Source organism: Panicum virgatum, chromosome 1N (assembly GCF_016808335.1).
Source record: "Panicum virgatum strain AP13 chromosome 1N, P.virgatum_v5, whole genome shotgun sequence".
Taxonomy (NCBI): domain Eukaryota; kingdom Viridiplantae; phylum Streptophyta; class Magnoliopsida; order Poales; family Poaceae; genus Panicum; species Panicum virgatum.
This window is the reverse complement of record NC_053145.1, coordinates 56,132,116-56,149,639: the sequence shown is the minus strand read 5'-3', so window position 1 is coordinate 56,149,639 and position 17,524 is coordinate 56,132,116. Positions and strand designations below refer to the sequence as shown.

General features: G+C 47.3%; 1 long non-coding RNA gene and 1 pseudogene across 1 annotated transcript; both read left to right on the top strand.

Moving 5' to 3' along the window:
* Positions 1-234: 234 nt before the first annotated feature.
* Positions 235-1,476, top strand: LOC120656828. The gene is made up of 2 exons (XR_005668002.1): positions 235-939; positions 1,027-1,476. It is a non-coding gene; the product is annotated as an uncharacterized LOC120656828 (long non-coding RNA).
* Positions 1,477-11,734: 10,258 nt separating this feature from the next.
* LOC120656826 lies at positions 11,735-13,012 on the top strand (annotated as a pseudogene).
* The last annotated feature ends 4,512 nt before the right edge of the window (positions 13,013-17,524 follow it).

The window sequence follows — 17,524 nt, the reverse complement described above, 5'->3', positions numbered from 1 at the left end:
AGATCCAACGTTTACGTTTTACCCTCTCGTTTGGTTTGGACCGGAACCAATCACGATCCGATTTTGTACACTTTACCTCATGTGAGATTTTGTACACTTTACCTCCTGTAATTTACATATCACCTTTTTTATCAGGCTAATTTTAGTGGTAGTGTCATCGACACAGTTATTAAAACTGGAAACTTAACTGTGTTAGTAGAGTGTTATGTTGATGACACTTCTCTCACATTTTATGACACTTTTTTTCTCTCTTCTCATACTATTGATACATATTAGCAAATTTAATATACATAATACTTCTATAACACTCTCACTGAGATTGTTCTCACTGTCTAGTCCTCCCGCCGCCTGCCGTTCACCAGCTAGGGCCTTGCCGAAACTCGAATGGGCCACGAGCTGCAGGAAGACACCGCTGCCGTCCCTCGATGAAGGAACAGGCAGCCCTCCTCTAGGCGGGCGGACAGCTTGACCAGATCTTTCGTACGCCGGCGCCAGCGACGCTCCTCGAGCATCAACTCGGTGCTGGGACTGGGAGGCGGCCTTGCCTGTCACCTCTGCGCGGAAACGCAACGCTTGGTTTGTTGACGTAATGCACCCGTCGCCGTGTTCTCATTTTCTCACGCCGCTTGTCACACGTCTGGGCCCGAAGCTTACAAATCTGTCGCCCGAAAACATGTTATCTTTGTCTGACTAGGATAATCTGGCTGTCCACAACTCCCTACCTTTCCTGTCAGAACGAACTCCCAGCCATGCCCATTACTTAAACACTTCTGTTTCTGTCGACTCGCGGGCAAGCAGGTGCGGATAAGGGGATAAGCGTACTCGATTAGCCGCACTAGCCCCGGCCTTCAACTTTAACTAACCTAACCTGTCATAGACTATAGTTTGTCTCCTCAAGCAGATAAGCTCATGCCGCATGCCAGGCCACGAATGGATACGGTTTTCTTCCCTTCGATCACCTGAGCTGAATATTTCAATCCTTTTTATTTGACTCGCTGGCCTCGCTGAGCTCTGAACAACTTGCAGGGGGGATCGGCGACGGCGAGGCTGATGGATGGCAGATTCGTATCGCTCGGTGATCTTGGTGCTTTTCCATGGGATTCGGCGGGCGTATTCCGCAATGCTTTTCGGCGGAAACGTTGGGATTCTTTGCCGTATGGTACTGGCAAAGCTGAGCCCAACAAACTGAATGGCTAGCTACCAGCTGTCCAAGGCATTTCAGATAAGAGCTTCGTTCCTGCTGTGGTTCCTCATGTTGGGGGGACAGCATTTCGCTATCGGGAGCTGCCAAGATAAGGCGCATGAATGGACAGTGCGAGTCCATCCTGGTGAAAAAAAAGGTGTGGCCAAAAGCGAAGATTGGACCCAACTCCAACAAATTTATTTTCCCTTCTCCTCTTTCTCATCTTATAGGGGAATCCCCCATCACAATTTTAGTTTATTGGAAAAATATGCTCCAGCAGATTGATTTTTCCCTTTCCCTTTAATTCATCAGTGGATAAGATTTTCTCATGTATGTGGATTTTGTGGCTAGGAAAGAATGGATAGAAAAGAAAAAGGAGAAGGTGGAATTCCCCTTAAAAAAAGGAGAGGGGAGGGAAATAAAAGGGAAAGGGGAAAAGAAAAAATCAATCTGTTAGAGCTAAATTTTTTCCTCTATATTCTCTTTATGACTAAAAAGTGGAAAAGAAAAAAGAGAAAATTAATTTATTGGAGTTGCTCTTAGTGGTCAAGGGGGCAGGACTAGGCCAGCTGAGTCAGCTCCGCACAAGAGTTGGCATCTGCTTAGGGAGAGCGTCGAGACCGAACGGAATCTTCGCCGATTTCTCTAGGTTTCCTCCGGGGCGCTTTGATCAGCTTTAGATGAAGACAGTAACGTCTACTAATGGTCTCGTGTTGTTTCTCGCTTTGGGCAAGTTGTTTGTTCCTCTCTTAGATTATACTATCAATCATATGGTTCTCATATGTCTAATTTATAGCCGTATCTAGCGGCTAGTGTCATACTATACGATGCACATTATTTATTTCTGCCATTGTCGGAGGAGAGGAAAGATATTTTTGCCCCAAAAGAGGTGAGCATGAACGCATGTGTTTTCAGTGCTTTCCCATGGCATGAAAATCGGACAGGTACCCGCAAAACAATACCGTGCATATGATGAATATCATCGGATCGCATATTCTCAGAAATTTCCAGATAACTGCAATTGTTGGTCCTGCTCCCGAAAGTAGTCTTTGCTCCTTTGCTACTTTTTTTTTGAAGAAGTTTGTTCCTTTGCTACTCCAAGTTGCAATTGAGAAAGATAAGGAAAACCTCTTTTTCAAAAGTAAAGAACGGAAAAATCTGGACAGGGCTTCCATTTCAGGCGAGTAAATTCTCCCAACGGAATAATAAGGTCTAGTTTGGTTTTTTAAAGTAACTATCATATCAAATATTCAGATATCAATTTGAATGCTCCGATGTCAATTTAATATAAAAAGAATTAGAGGTCTAGACGAATCTATTAAATATAATTAATGCAGAGGCTAGGGCTCGCGTGGGCGCCGGGGAATCTCGGCGTCCGGGCTGGGACGCGTGGAGGCATCCGGGGCCTCCGCGATGGGTTCTTGGCGTGCAAGGCGTGGGCGACAGGGAGCAGACAGGGCGGGCAGAGGGCAGGCGGGCGGTTGCGGAGCTTTGTCGCGAGGCGAGGACAGGCGCGCGCAGGGGTGCGGGAGCAGGTGAGTCCGCGGCGGCGTCCGCGTGGCGTCGTTGCGGAAAGGGGAAAAGCAGAGCGGCGTGAGAGAGGGAGGAAGGGGATGGGTGAGCAGTGACGCTGGCAGGTGGGGCCGAGACGTCAGCGGCTCAGGGAGAAGGTGAGGGCGCCGGTTGGGCTGTCCGCGACGCGTGTGGCGTGCGACGCGCGCGTGAGCGCGGCGCTCGGATTGACGGGCCGGTGCAAGCGGTGCTAACGGGCCGGGGCAGCAGGCCAAGCGGAGGCAGGCCGAGGTCGGGGCGGATTGGGCTGGTGGGGTAAGGCAGGCCGGAGGGGAAGGCTAACTGCCGAGCTGGGCCGCGCGGGTCTGGGTGGCGAGCAGGTCGGGGCTAGAAAGGTTAGGGAAGGGTTAGAGGTTTGGACCTGTTAGTGGGTTAGGTTGGTTAGTTTGAGTGAGAGGGGAGTTGGCCTTTGGAATTAATTTGAATGGCCACTTTCAAATTAATTCCCACACAAGTTCAAACAAAGTGAAATAAATTCAAATCAAATTTTAGATAAACAAGGTAGATTCGATAACTCCAAATAAAATCCAAATAAATCATACTAACAATATTGTCCTTATATTTATTTGGTTTTAAATTCTAGGAATTTTGAGATAGAGAAGAAGTCATTCTTAGATTATTCTAGCTATTATCACTTCCACACAAAAAAGTTTTTAAAAACTCGTATTTTCGTAATATATAACATTCCGTAAAAATTACGGAATGTTACTGCGGCTGAGCGCGTCCGCTCCCTCGCCTGCAGCTGCTGGCGGTGGTGCCTGACTGCTTGTTCATTTGGGTTACCCGTGCTGTGCTTTTCGTTTGGTGATGTAGAGATATATCAGATTCGTAGATCTGTGCTGTATTTTGTTCTTAGTAGGTGGATGTGAAGTACGGGTCTAGAAGTTCCAACTGCCAGTTGTATCCCAGTTTCGTTTCGTTTCCTCGTATCCTTTGCATTGCAGCAATGAAATGTTAACCTCGATCTGCTACCAATGCTCTTTTGGCACTTGTGATTTTAAGAGGCGTCATGACGTTTTATTTTGGTATATGATTGCAAGTTGTGACTCTTTTCTGCAAACCTGATGGATTGAGCTGCTGGCTTGCTGCTCTAAATTGTGGATGCTAATCTAGAAATCCTGGACCTGATTTATTACGCGAGTTTCAATTTCTGTTACGGATAGGCAGCACGCCTGTTCTGCGAAACCTTGAATTCTTATTTGGTTTTAGTTCCGTTGCAATCTGTCCACTGCAATTCCTATGTTTCATCATGCATTTGTGATTTCAGTCCTCTCATTCGTGAACTTTTGGTTTATTCGTTTTCTTCAAACCTGGTGCAGTTTGTAAAGGCAATTGAATAACGCATGATGCTACAGATTTTTGTAATTGGCCTCAATTTTATTCTTGAATAGCATATCTGACCTGCTGCTTTGAGGCAAACAGACAGGCTGACAGGAAGGGGCAAGAGGTGCATGACAGAAGAGGTTGATCATTATCTATCAATACTCTTGCACATTTCTTCACCCATGCTGCTGAATCCTGATTTTTAGGGTGTGTGAGGGCGCACATTTCTTCACCGGTGGCGATGTTTACTTTTCATCTCCTCTCGCTTGGAATATTTGGAAAGAGAAGAATAGGCGAGTTTTTGACCATCAAGCTACCTCACCTTTAGAGTTGTTGCAAGCGATCGAGAATGAGATCTTGTAAAAGAAGATGGCTTGTGGTGGCCCAGAGCTACCTTTTATCGGGGGCGGAGTCAGAAATAAGTCGAGCCCCGGGCTAAATAGTAAACCAATGCCTAACTTCATAATAGCTTTAACCTATCTTAATCTGATCTACCATTGTGTTTTAAGCCTAGGACCCGGGCTGCAGCACAGGCAGCATGGGGCTTTGCTCCACCACTGGCCTTGATGACAGCCTTGGATGGTCATCATGTGTCTCTTGATGATTGATCCTTAACTGATGAAATTGCGTATTTGTAACGACCCGGCCCGGAATAACGGCTAAGATTTACTCTGTACGTTGAGTAAACCACACCTACTAAATAACTCTCTTGCGTTTTCGTCCTTATTTCGTGCAAAAGACTGTAGTCGGAGTTACCAGTTTCCCACGACCGACCCTTTTAAGCTGGTCTGATTCGCTACCGATCGGCAGTATGGGACTATCTCCGGAAACACTGTGCCGGAGCTACAGTACCCGCCGAGTTACCGTACCTGAGCTACAGTAAACCAAAACTGGCCCGGCCCATCTTAGCATGTGGGCTGTTCTGTTACAATCACCCACCCTTTAGGATTCGACGTCCTCGTCGAATCATCGAACCAGCTTACCCATACGGGATAGGACCAGGATCTCCTCTCTTGGCCACGACTGTATATCCTAGTGCCCATCAACACATGTACACGTCTGTGTGTCCAGTGCTAACGGCGCATCCTCGATGCTCGCGCCTCCTCTCTTGGCCACGACTGTATGTCCTAGTGCCAATCAACACATATACACGTCTGTGCGTCCAGTGCTAACGGCGCATCCCCGATGCCCGCGCACTGACCCGCACACGCCCGTGTACATACTGGGCCCGTGACCCACACCTACCTGTGAAACCGCGAGAGTCGGCTCTGATACCACTGTAACGACCCGGCCCGGGATAACGGCTAAGATCTAGCCTGCACATTGAGTAAACGATACCTGCTAAATAACTTTCTTACGTTTTCGTCCTCGCTTCGCGTAAAAGGCTGCAGTCGGAGTTACCAGCTTCCACGACCGACCCTTTTAAGCCGGTCTGATTCGCTACCGATCGGCAGTATGGGACTATCTCTGGGAACACTGTACCGGAGGTTACCCGCCGAGCTACAGTAACCCGAAGCTGGCCCGGACCATCTTAGCCTGTGGGCTGTTCTGTTACAGCATTGACAGTAGGCTTAGCCATCTCACACAGTTCCAGCTTGTTCGTCTTCTTGAGTTTCCTTACCTTCTATAACCAATGACCCAAACAGTTTTTGCTTGGCAGTCCTATACTTGGTGCCTTGGTGAGCTGACACAATTTCTGTGTAGATTCTGAAGCAAGTGAGTTTACTGCTTACGTAAATCTTTATATTTAGGTGTGTCAACTTTTAATTTTGATACCTCATCTTTTGCAAAGATATGAAAGGAATACGATTCGCCACATTACATGAGGTTCAAGCTTGCATGAATTGGACAGGAAGCAGCTGAGAACGCGTGCAAAAGAGTAAGTATGATTTACCTCACGAAAATAGACTTCTTCTCAGGGCAACATATCACCGCACCTGCCGTTACAAAAAAAATGCTTATTGACCTGGGTTCGGAGAGCAATGTTTTATCACTAATCACTAAAAGAAAAATGCAACGGGTGTTTAAATTAGAACCAAGATTTCCGGCAATTCAATTTTCCCTCTATTTTGTCATCGGCGAACAAAAAACTGTGCCTCAATTTTGCCAGAAGGTTTTCTCCTTTTGGACTCTTGGGCATTAAGTATTTGCAGGTTAGCTCAGCCCAGAAGAAGAGCTCTACAAGTCACTAAAGCTCAATAAACGGATCGCCAAAGCCGACAGGAGGTGCTTCGATTCTTTGGTAGTGTTAACATGTTGGATTCTATGGAAAGAGCGCAACAGGAGGACTTTCGATCATCACGCGTGCACTATCGCTGACTTGCAAACTCTAATTTCTGATGTGGTAGTTTCTTGGTGTCAGGCTGGACATCAACAATTAGCTCCAGTTGCCGCTGCTTTCGGTAGGGAGTCGGGTCGCCGGAACGTTCCTATGTAATAGCTTCTTTGCTTTTCTTTTCGCAGTGGATTCCACTTTCTGTAATCTGCCGTAGTAATTATATTTTTCTACCCTCTTAATGAAAAACGTGCACAGGCACGTTCGCAAAAAAAAACTAAAGCTCAATATTCAGAAGGACTGAGTCTCCACAATATTTGATGGAAGTGCGTTGCATCTTATTTCTATGACAGATTCCAGCCGTGTTCCTCATCTCCCATCTTTTTTCTATGACAGATTCCAGCCTTGTTCCTCATCTCCTTGGACATCATCTTTCTATGTGCATAGTTTGCTCTGAGATGTGGATAAAAAGTTGCTGCCATTGCGAGTTGCATTAGAATTGGTGGGCAGCCATGGGTCGAACTGAACGCTTGCTAATCAGCTCTCAACTAGGCATATAGCCCGCGCATTTGCGCGGCTAGTATTGAAATTCAAAAATTTGCATGACGATATATCCTTACTTAAAGATTATACTATTTTTTACCATACATCACCTTGTTCATTATCATAAATTATGTCTTATTGTTGATTAAAACAATTCAAATATGACCTACTTATAGTAACAATTTGATTTATTGAGCTTTAATAATATTATGCATATAATTATTCTTATTTTTGTTTTATTTTGATTGATTGTTGTCAGCTTTAGTTTTTATTAATAGTATATATTTGTAACTGATACATAGCTAAATTGTATTTTATATTCAATTTTTCATAATGGCATTGGTGGGAGATTTTTAATTAGACATGGGGGTATTTTAGACTAATATTTATCATAATGGCAGTGGTGGGTAATTTTTATTTTTCTTCGATTAATGTGAGAATTTCTAGGCCTTGAAAGCGAACGTTGAGGCTCTGTTTGTTGGCCAAATAATAAAATAATAGATACCAGATGTTGCGATACCAGAGTATCTTTTCTAATGAAATCGTGAAGCCATATATTTCTCCAGAAATTTGGAAAGCGATATACCTCTGAAGTGCATTCTACTGTGTATAACGAGCATCAATAAACCAATATTTACATATTCAATTGTAACTTACTGAATCCGAGAACATCCAATGCTTGGGTCAGGTGTAAGCCGGAGCCATCCAATGTTTAGACTCCCAACTTTCTTCAGCAGCGCTGGTGTGGCAGAATGAAACCGTTCTAATCCGATCAGATTAGCACCAGCTTCAACTCTCCCACGCCAACGCGCCATGCGCTCATGAACTTGAAGCTGCATCCACTGTGATATCTCAATATCTGTCGCCCTTCACCTGAGCTTGCCCTGCAAATAGGAACGACATAAATCAGAGTAACGCATCACGCGGAGCAGGACGGCCCATGGTGCATCAGCTATGAAACCGTGGCCATGTAACATCAGCGTTCTCTATCGATCGTAAAGACATGGCACACACCACCGCTCGCCGGAGATCGAATCGCGCCGCCGCAACATCGCCGCGGCGCGGACGCCAGCACCTGGCACTCTCGTCTAGGCTTCAAATCTGCAGCAGTGGGACTCATCCTCGCCGCATTCGACTTCTGGAGCATCTCCAGCCCCCGCGTCCGCCGCAGTGGAGGATCGCCGCCGCGATTCAACTTTTCAGTTAGCCCCGTTACTTATTTGGACCGCGATCACGATTTATTTTTATTTTACCACTGATTCGAATCGTGATTATTAATCTTGATCCGAGTTTTTACGCTTTGCCCCCTGGTTTGGATCGCGACTATTAATCAAGAATCAAGATCCAACGTTTACGTTTTACCCTCTCGTTTGGTTTGGACCGGAACCAATCACGATCCGATTTTGTACACTTTACCTCATGTGAGATTTTGTACACTTTACTTCCTGTAATTTACATATCACCTTTTTTATCAGGCTAATTTTAGTGGGAGTGTCATCGATACAGTTATTAAAACTGGAAATTTAAGAACTTTGTTAGTAGAGTGTTATGTTGATGGCACTTCTCTCACATTTTATGACACTCTTTTCTTCTCTCTCCTCATACTATTGATACATATTAGCAAATTTAATATTTATAATACTTCTATAACACTGTCACTGAGATTGGTCTCGCTGACTAGTCCTCCCGCCGCCTGCCGTTCAGGGCCTTGCCGAAACTCGAATGGGCCACGAGCTGCAGGAAGACACCGCTGCCGTCCCTCGATGAAGGAACAGGCAGCCCTCCTCTAGGCGGGCGGACAGCTTGACCAGATCTTTCGTACGCCGGCGCCAGCGACGCTCCTCGAGCATCAACTCGGTGCTGGGACTGGGAGGCGGCCTTGCCTGTCACCTCTGCGTGGAAACGCAACGCTTGGTTTGTTGACGTAATGCACCCGTCGCCGTGTTCTCATTTTCTCACGCCGCTTGTCACACGTCTGGGCCCGAAGCTTACAAATCTGTCGCCCGAAAACATGTTATCTTTGTCTGACTAGGATAATCTGGCTGTCCACAACTCCCTACCTTTCCTGTCAGAACGAACTCCCAGCCATGCCCATTGCTTAAACTTAAACACTTCTGTTTCTGTCGACACGCGGGCAAGCAGGTGCGGATAAGGGGATAAGCGTACTCGATTAGCCGCACTAGCCCCGGCCTTCAACTTTAACTAACCTAACCTGTCATAGACTATAGTTTGTCTCCTTAAGCAGATAAGCTCATGCCGCATGCCAGGCCACGAATGGATACGGTTTTCTTCCCTTCGATCACCTGAGCTGAATATTTCAATCCTTTTTATTTGACTCGCTGGCCTCGCTGAGCTCTGAACAACTTGCAGGGGGGATCGGCGACGGCGAGGCTGATGGATGGCAGATTCGTATCGCTCGGTGATCTTGGTGCTTTTCCATGGGATTCGGCGGGCGTATTCCGCAATGCTTTTCGGCGGAAACGTTGGGATTCTTTGCCGTATGGTACTGGCAAGGCTGAGCCCAACAAACTGAATGGCTAGCTACCAGCTGTCCAAGGCATTTCAGATAAGAGCTTCGTTCCTGCTGTGGTTCCTCATGTTGGGGGGACAGCATTTCGCTATCGGGAGCTGCCAAGATAAGGCGCATGAATCGACAGTGCGAGTCCATCCTGGCGAAAAAAAGGTGTGGCCAAAAGCGAAGATTGGACCCAACTCCAACAAATTTATTTTCCCTTCTCCCCTTTCTCATCTTATAAGGGAATTCCCCATCACAATTTTAATTTATTGGAGAAATATGCTCTAGCAGATTGATTTTTCTCTTTCCCTTTAATTCATAAGTGGACAAGATTTTCTCATGCATGTGGATCTTGTGGCTAGGAAAGAATGGATAGAAAAGGAAAAGGAAAGGGAGAAGGTGGAATTCCCCTTAAAAAAAGGAGAGGGGAGGGAAATAAAAGGGAAAGGGAAAAAGGAAAAATCAATCTGTTGGAGCTAAATTTTTTTTCCTCTATATTCTCTTTATGACTAAAAAGTGGAAAAGAAAAAGGAGAAAATCAATTTATTGGAGTTGCTCTTAGTGATCAAGAGGCGCAGGACTAGGCCGGCTGAGTCAGCTCCGCACAAGAGTTGGCATCTGCTTAGGGAGAGCGTCGAGACCGAACGGAATCTTCGCCGATTTCTCTGGGTTTCCTCCGGGGCGCTTTGATCAGCTTTAGATGGAGACAGTAACGTCTACTAATGGTCTCGTGTTGTTTCTCGCTTTGGGCAAGTTGTTTGTTCCTCTCTTAGATTATACTATCAATCATATGGTTCTCATATGTCTAATTTATAGCCGTATCTAGCGGCTAGTGTCATACTATACGATGCACATTATTTATTTCTGCCATTGTCGGAGGAGAGGAAAGATATTTTTGCCCCAAAAGAGGTGAGCATGAACGCATGTGTTTTCAGTGTTTTCCCATGGCATAAAAATCGGACAGGTACCCGCAAAACAATACCGTGCATATGATGAATATCATCGGATCGCATATTCTCAGAAATTTCCAGATAACTGCAATTGTTGGTCCTGCTCCCGAAAGTAGTCTTTGCTCCTTTGCTACTTTTTTTTTTGAAGAAGTTTGTTCCTTTGCTACTCCAAGTTGCAATTGAGAAAGATAAGGAAAACCTCTTTATCAAAAGTAAAGAACGGAAAAATCTGGACAGGGCTTCCATTTCAGGCGAGTAAATTCTCCCAACGGAATAATAAGGTCTAGTTTGGTTTTTTAAAGTAACTATCATATCGAATATTCAGATATCAATTTAATATAAAAAGAATTAGAGGTCTAGACGAATCTATTAAATATAATTAATGCACGATTAGCAGATGGTTATTGTAGTAATTAGTGATCAAATTATATACTATTAGGCTTAATAGATTCGTCTTATCATTAAGTCATGACTTATGAAATTAGATTGTAATAAATCTATACGTAGTACTTCTAAGCTGAGGCGCAGCGCAGTGCAGCCGATAGGGATGCCACGCACACTGCCCGCGCCAGCGCATGTCAATTCGAATTCGAAAGGGAGAGCCGAGAGCTCTCTCTCTCCCATCTCCGGGCTGCGGTCCTCCTCCCCCAAGAAAGCATAAAACCTCTCGGAAAATGAAAGCAAAAAACCTGCAGGCAAAGAAGAAAACTGAAACCCCTCGGGAAAACACGCGTCGCGCATGTATAGAATTTGAAGGCGTGTGTGGCCCAGCTTGCTCCCCCGGTCCCAGCGCAGCGAGCAGGCTCAAGCGCACGCGGGTTCCAAAGCCGCGCGAGCCGAAACCATGTGGCGCCCTTATCCTCTCGCCGATAGCGAAAAAGAAAATGAGAAAAACCTGCGAGAGCCGGGCTGAGGATGATAATGCCGAATCCAACGCTTCCCGTCGCATTTACTTTTACTTGCACACGAGGTCATGTTTAGTTCCCATTCCGTAAACACAAAAACGCAAAATTTTGTGTAGGAATCTTACTAATTTGAAGTGCTAAATGAAATCTATTTATAAAATTTTTTGCATAGATGGGCTATAAATCACGAGACGAATCTAATGAGCCTATGTAATCCATAATTTACAACAGTAATATTACAGTAACTATCCGCTAATTATTAATTAATTATAGATTAATTAGCATCATTAGATTCGTCTCGCGATTTACAACACATCTGTGCAAAATATTTTATAAATAAACTTCATTTAATACTTCAAATTAGTAAGATTCTGTCGAAATTTTTTTTGCGTTTATACAACAGGGAACTAAACACGGCCTAAATAAACCGGCCTCCCTCTTTATCCCCTCCGCTCGCGCGCGTCCGCTGACTCGACTCCTCCGCCCGAGCGCGCTCCCCCGTCGCGTTCTTATCCACGCCCAGCTCCGTCCCCCCATTTATACCTGCCCGTCCGTCCCCCAAAGCCCACGCCGTGTCACACCCACGCTGTTGCTCTCTCTGCCTGCCTGCCTGCCTTCTTTGATCTTTGCTTGCGTTTCATCTGGTGTCTGATCGGTGTTCGGGCTTCGGCGACGCGGAGGATTTTGGATATGGAAGCGTACTTCCTGTTCCGCGGCGGGAGGCCGGAGGAGGCCGCCGCGTGCGGGGAGCAGGAGGAGGACATCGGCTCGCCGTCCACGTCGTCGTCGGGGGAGTCGTCCGCGGGCTCGTCGTCGGAGCTCGACGACGACGCGACCTCCTCCTCGGGCTCGGGGTCGGGCGGCTTCGAGATGTCCGGCCTCATGGCGCAGCTCCCCTTCAAGCGGGGCCTGTCCAGGTTCTTCGACGGCAGGTCGCAGTCCTTCGCCTCGCTCGCCGCCGTGGGGTCGCTGGAGGACCTCGCCAAGCCGCCACGGAAGCGCCTCAAGCCGTCCCGGAGCTACGGCGGGGGACTCGACGCGCACCGCGGCCGACTCCTCTCGCCGCGCGGGCATGCGCCAAGCCCGCCGCAGCAGCAGCAGCAGCAGCAGCGGCCGGCGTCAGGAAGGCGGCCGTGAGGACCGGCGCGCTCTCCGTGCTCGCGGCCGCCGCGCCGAGGAGGCCGGCGCTGGCCGCGGCGCCCAGGCCCGAGGGCGTGGCCGGCAACGTTCTGGTCGTGAGTTAAAGGAGGGGTTCATCGGACTTGGCGTTCGCCTGTGCATCACATGACGGGGCGTAGGCACACGGCTACGCGGCGCCGCATCCACCACCTGCCGGAACTAACCGCCGGGGCAGGCAATGACATGTTCGCTGTTCCCCAATGCGTTCGTGAGTTTTTGTAATGTAAATTCACGGTTGGATTAGAATGGCTGCTTCAAATGGCAATTTGCATGTCTTGAGCATGAAACAATTCAGCATCCATCGCATTTCCATCGTGCTGAAAGTCGAAAGAGCCCGATTGCTTATCAGAGATTCAGAGTTGCAATTTTGTCGCGCTTAGTCTATACTCAGACGCGCTAAATTTGTTGAAAATAATTAAAGGGGTGATCTCATCCCTTAATTATAACCGCTAATCTCGCACCCCTCCTCATCCCGAATCAGCACGTCCTTTGGGCGGTTGCCATCTGTAACATGTATAAATATAGAACTTAATGATCAATGGAAACTCTCGGTTACTTGGTGATTCATTCTGTCACTTGTCTACTCGCGATCTCGATTTACATTTCACACGTTATCAGCACTTTGCTTCCACTGAGAAGAAGGAGAACGAGAAACAGAAGAAAATCGAAGGAAATCGTACTCGACTTCGACATCCAGAGGCAAATCGATCCCCGTCGACGAACTTTCGGCGATTTGACGCAAGGTACAAAGCCGAGACGCATACCGTCGACTGATGAGATTGTTGCCCCTGTTCTTCGTAGGAGGACGACGTAGCCGCACGTGCGGCCACTGTTGAGGTCTCGGCGGCGACCATGGCCGGTGGCTCCGACGGCGACGGCGAGCCCGCCCCGGCCTTCGTTCCCGTATGCTCGGCGGTCGGCAGAACGGGAAAGGAGGTGGACGCTGCTCCGGCCACCGGACCACCAGATTCGGCCGGCGGAGTAGCGGATCCGGCCAACCCTAGGACGGATCTAGGGGCGGAGGGCGGCGGTGACTTGCATCGGCGGCGGTTGCTGAGCGGCGGCCGGAGCTGTTGCAGGCTATGCAGCACGGATACGGATACGTGTATCAGTATCGGACCGATACGGATACACGGATACGGCATTTTATCAAAAAAACTTGATACGCGAATATGTTTTATAAAATTTTTAATAAAATAAATAATAGTGCACATTAAAATTAGAAAAATTTAAAAAGACAATATATAACAAATAGTAGCAGAAGTTTAAGTGTACAGAACTACACATAGTCAAATAGCAAGGAGCCGCCCCCTCCCCCTATTCTTTCTCTCATGCCAGCCACGGCCCACACACTCTCAGCAGCCTTATTCTTTCCCTTCCCCTTCTCTGCTCCTTTCTCACCACCCACCGAGCAGGCGAGCAGCACAAGCATGGCGCCACTAGTCCCTTCCTCTGTGTCTTCCACTCTTCCCCCACCGCAAAGAGCAGCAGCCGACAGCCTTGCTCCCTCGGCCCTGTCCAAGCTTCCCCTTGCGCGGCCAGGTCGGGCCCGGCGCGCGGGGCGAGGCCTGCGGCCTGTGCGGCCAGCCATCCACGGGACCTGAGGGCGATGCTGGTGGCGGCGGTGCGTCCCACGCCGGCCGCTGCAGCGCCGCCCCTCCGCCCTCCCTCCCTCGCCGGATCCAGGTGGTGGCGGAGGACCTCGAGCCCGGCGAGGTGCGCGAAGGGGCGGGGCGCGAAGCAGGGGGTGGCCGCGGCGCGGACGGCGGGCCTCGTCGCGGACCGGCGAGGCGATGCGTCACTCCGGCGGGCGGCGAGCGAGTGCTCCCTCGGGTGCCAGCGGCGGCCCTCGAGCCGTATCCGCGCTTCTCCGATACGTATCCAAATAAGTATCCGGATTTTTTTCTTATTTATTTTTTTCCCGATACTCCTCCGATACGTATCGGTGATGTATCGATGGCGTATCCGTATCGGATACGTATCCGATACGGGATACGCCCATGCACCGGCGTATCGGGGTAGCGTAGGTTGCAGGCGCTGTGGCTTGACGGCCAGTTGCCCAAACTGCTCAGGTTTATACCATTCTCGGGCCATCTGGCTACATGGGCCAGTGCGCCTCGCAGGCCGCCTCGCGGCTTGGGCCGGCGAGCGGTTAGCAGGCCAGCGCGGCTGGCAAGTGAGGCAGGAAGGGCGGCTCGGCAAGTACAGCCCAGGAGCGGCTGCAGGCACTCACGGGCCGGTGCGCGTAGCGCCTTGGTGTTTTTTTTTCATTTTTATATTAAAAAAAATTTCAAAAATATATGCCGAATAATTTTTTTTTCAAAAATGGGTCTCTATCCAGTGGGCGATAGGAACTAAATGTAAAAAAATTATATTTAGGTCCTGGCGCCCAGGGCGTATTAAACAGTGAACTTATAAAATCGTAGAAAAATCAGAAAAATACAAACTCAACTGTTCTGGATTCTATGAAACAAGATCTACAACTTTTGTTACATAAAGTTTTTCATTTGATTAATGTATCTTGCTCTATTTTAAATACCAGTTTAATGCACTTTTATTTAAATCATAAGATCCATCCTTTAGATGTATGTCATCTTTGGCTAGAGTGTTGCATATGGTGAGCATAGGCTTGTACAAAATCTGTAGGCCTAGAAAACATTTCTAGAATAAGTTTTTAAATTAGATCTTGCAATATGTCTAGTTTAAATGGGTTATTTATCCATGCTGCTATACTGAGTTTTAGAAGCCATAACTTTTATAGTACTATTATTTTATTTCTTAAGAGCTACAAAAAAAGTTTGGTAAATTTTAGATAAGCATAACTAGACCAAATAAATTATTTCAGATTTTTCTAGGTACAAGAACTATTTTTCTTGATTTAGTGCATTTACCTTAGTCATAATTCATTTGGTCCAGTTGTGTTTATCTAAAATTTACCAAACTTTTTCTATAGCTCTTAGGAAATAAAATAAGGCTACTGCAAAAGTTATGGCTCCTAAAACTCAGTATAGCAGTACGGATAAATAACTCATTTAAACTAGATATATTGCATGATCTAATTTAAAAAACTTATGCTAGAAGTGGTTTTTGGGCCTACCAATTTTACACAAGCCTATACTCACCACATGAAACACTCTGGCCAAATATGATATGCATCCAAAGGATGGATCTTCAGATTTAAATAAAAGTGCATTAAACTGGTATTTAAAATAGAGCAAGATACATTGATCAAATGAAAAACTTTATGTAACAAAAGTTGTAGATCTTATTTCATAGAATCTAGAACAGTTAAGTTTGTATTTTTCTGATTTTTCTACAATTTTATATTAATTTAAAAGTTCACTGTTTAATGCGCCCTGGGCGTCAGGACCTAAATATAAAAAAATTACATTTAGGTCCTGTCGCCAACTGGATGGGTGACAGCCCCCTATCGCCCATTAGGGGGGCGACAGGCACCCATTTTTGAAAATTTTCCCATTCGGCATATATTTTTGAAATTTTGTTTTTTTAAATATAAAATTGAAAAAAAGGCCGCCTCGGTGCTGTGCGTGCGGCTAGAAGGCCAGTTTTGCTGGCCGGCCGGCGCAACAAGCGAGCTGGTGATGCGGCGAGCGGGCCGGCACTGCTGGGAGCGGGCTGGCGCTGGACGGGCGAGGCTGGCGCTGGACGGGCGAGGCTGCAAGGCTAGCTCGGTACTGGGCAAGGAGATTTTTTCATTTTTATATTTTTTAAAAATTAAAATTTCAAAAATATATGTCCGTTTTCAAATATTTCAAAAATATACCCCGGTCGCCCTCCCATAGGGCGATAGGCCCAAAGTGTAATTTTTTCTTCTTCAAATTTGCAACGAAGTCCCTGGAGAAAAAAAAGGAGGGGGGACCTGTCGCCCCCCCAACGGGCGACAGGGGCCTGTCGCACACCCCTCGGGCGACAGGCCCCTGTCGCCCGTTGGGGGGGCGACAGGCCCCCCCTTTTTTTTCCAGGGACTTTTATTTTTCCAGGAACGTGTATTCGTCATCATCGTCGGCAAGATCTCGGCCGCTAACTCCTACCGCACGTAACTTGTCCTTCATTAAATCACGGGAAAAAATCGCAAGAACTTCCCTTATTTCACGAGCATTATGGAACCCACAAACATAATAAGTTCACATCAATAATATCTATAGAAACAAATGACAAGTAATCTACCACAATCATAAACATCGGATACAAATAAGCGGTCCACAGCTATCTCATTACAAATAAACATCATATACATCTAACCACCCCTAGGGCGTCGGACCCTCTTAGGCCTCTGCTGGGCACGGACATGTCCCTCGGAGTAGGTGAGAACATCCGGAGACCTCACCTGTCGCTCAGGACGCGCAAGGGGCTGCGGTGTCTGCTGCTGAGAGATCCCAAGTGGTGCTCCTCCTAGCTGTGAATACCCCAAGACATCGGGGTCACCTTGCGCGGCAGGCTCTTCTGGACTCAAGCTGTCGAAGTCGTCTAAGGTGAATGTCTCGTTATCTAGTCAAAAGGAGGAAGAAGAAGGTCCGGCGCCCGCATCGGGGTAGAATCCTACGCAAAAAATGTGGATGTTAGCGTACGCTCGTATATTTCGTAATGACATGTAGAAACCGAAATACGAAACATAAATTAACCTGTGTACGCCGGTATCTGTGGCCCCGGTACCATCCCTGGATACGGTCCGCCAACTGATGCTGTCCCTCTAAACATTCCAGTATGGCCGAACGCAGTAGCTGGATCGTATCCTGTATGTGATATTAGTAAATATGTAGGAACACTTGATGTAATTTTAAAGAGATATGTACGTTACCTGCACTTGGGAAGAACTGCGACGTCGGCCCGTGCATGGTCGACGGACACGGGAACGACGACGAGGCCTGAGACGACCCGTGGCTGTCTTCGTACTGCACACGGCTTCCGAAGTTGTGCGCTACCTGACGCAACTGATCACGCTGCCTCGACCATGCCTCTGTCTGCTCAAACTGGGTCATTGGGGATCCGGCACGTACCCTCGTCAGGTAAGTCGAGCAGTCCGTCTCCATCATGTTGCAAAGGCGAAGCTGCATCAAT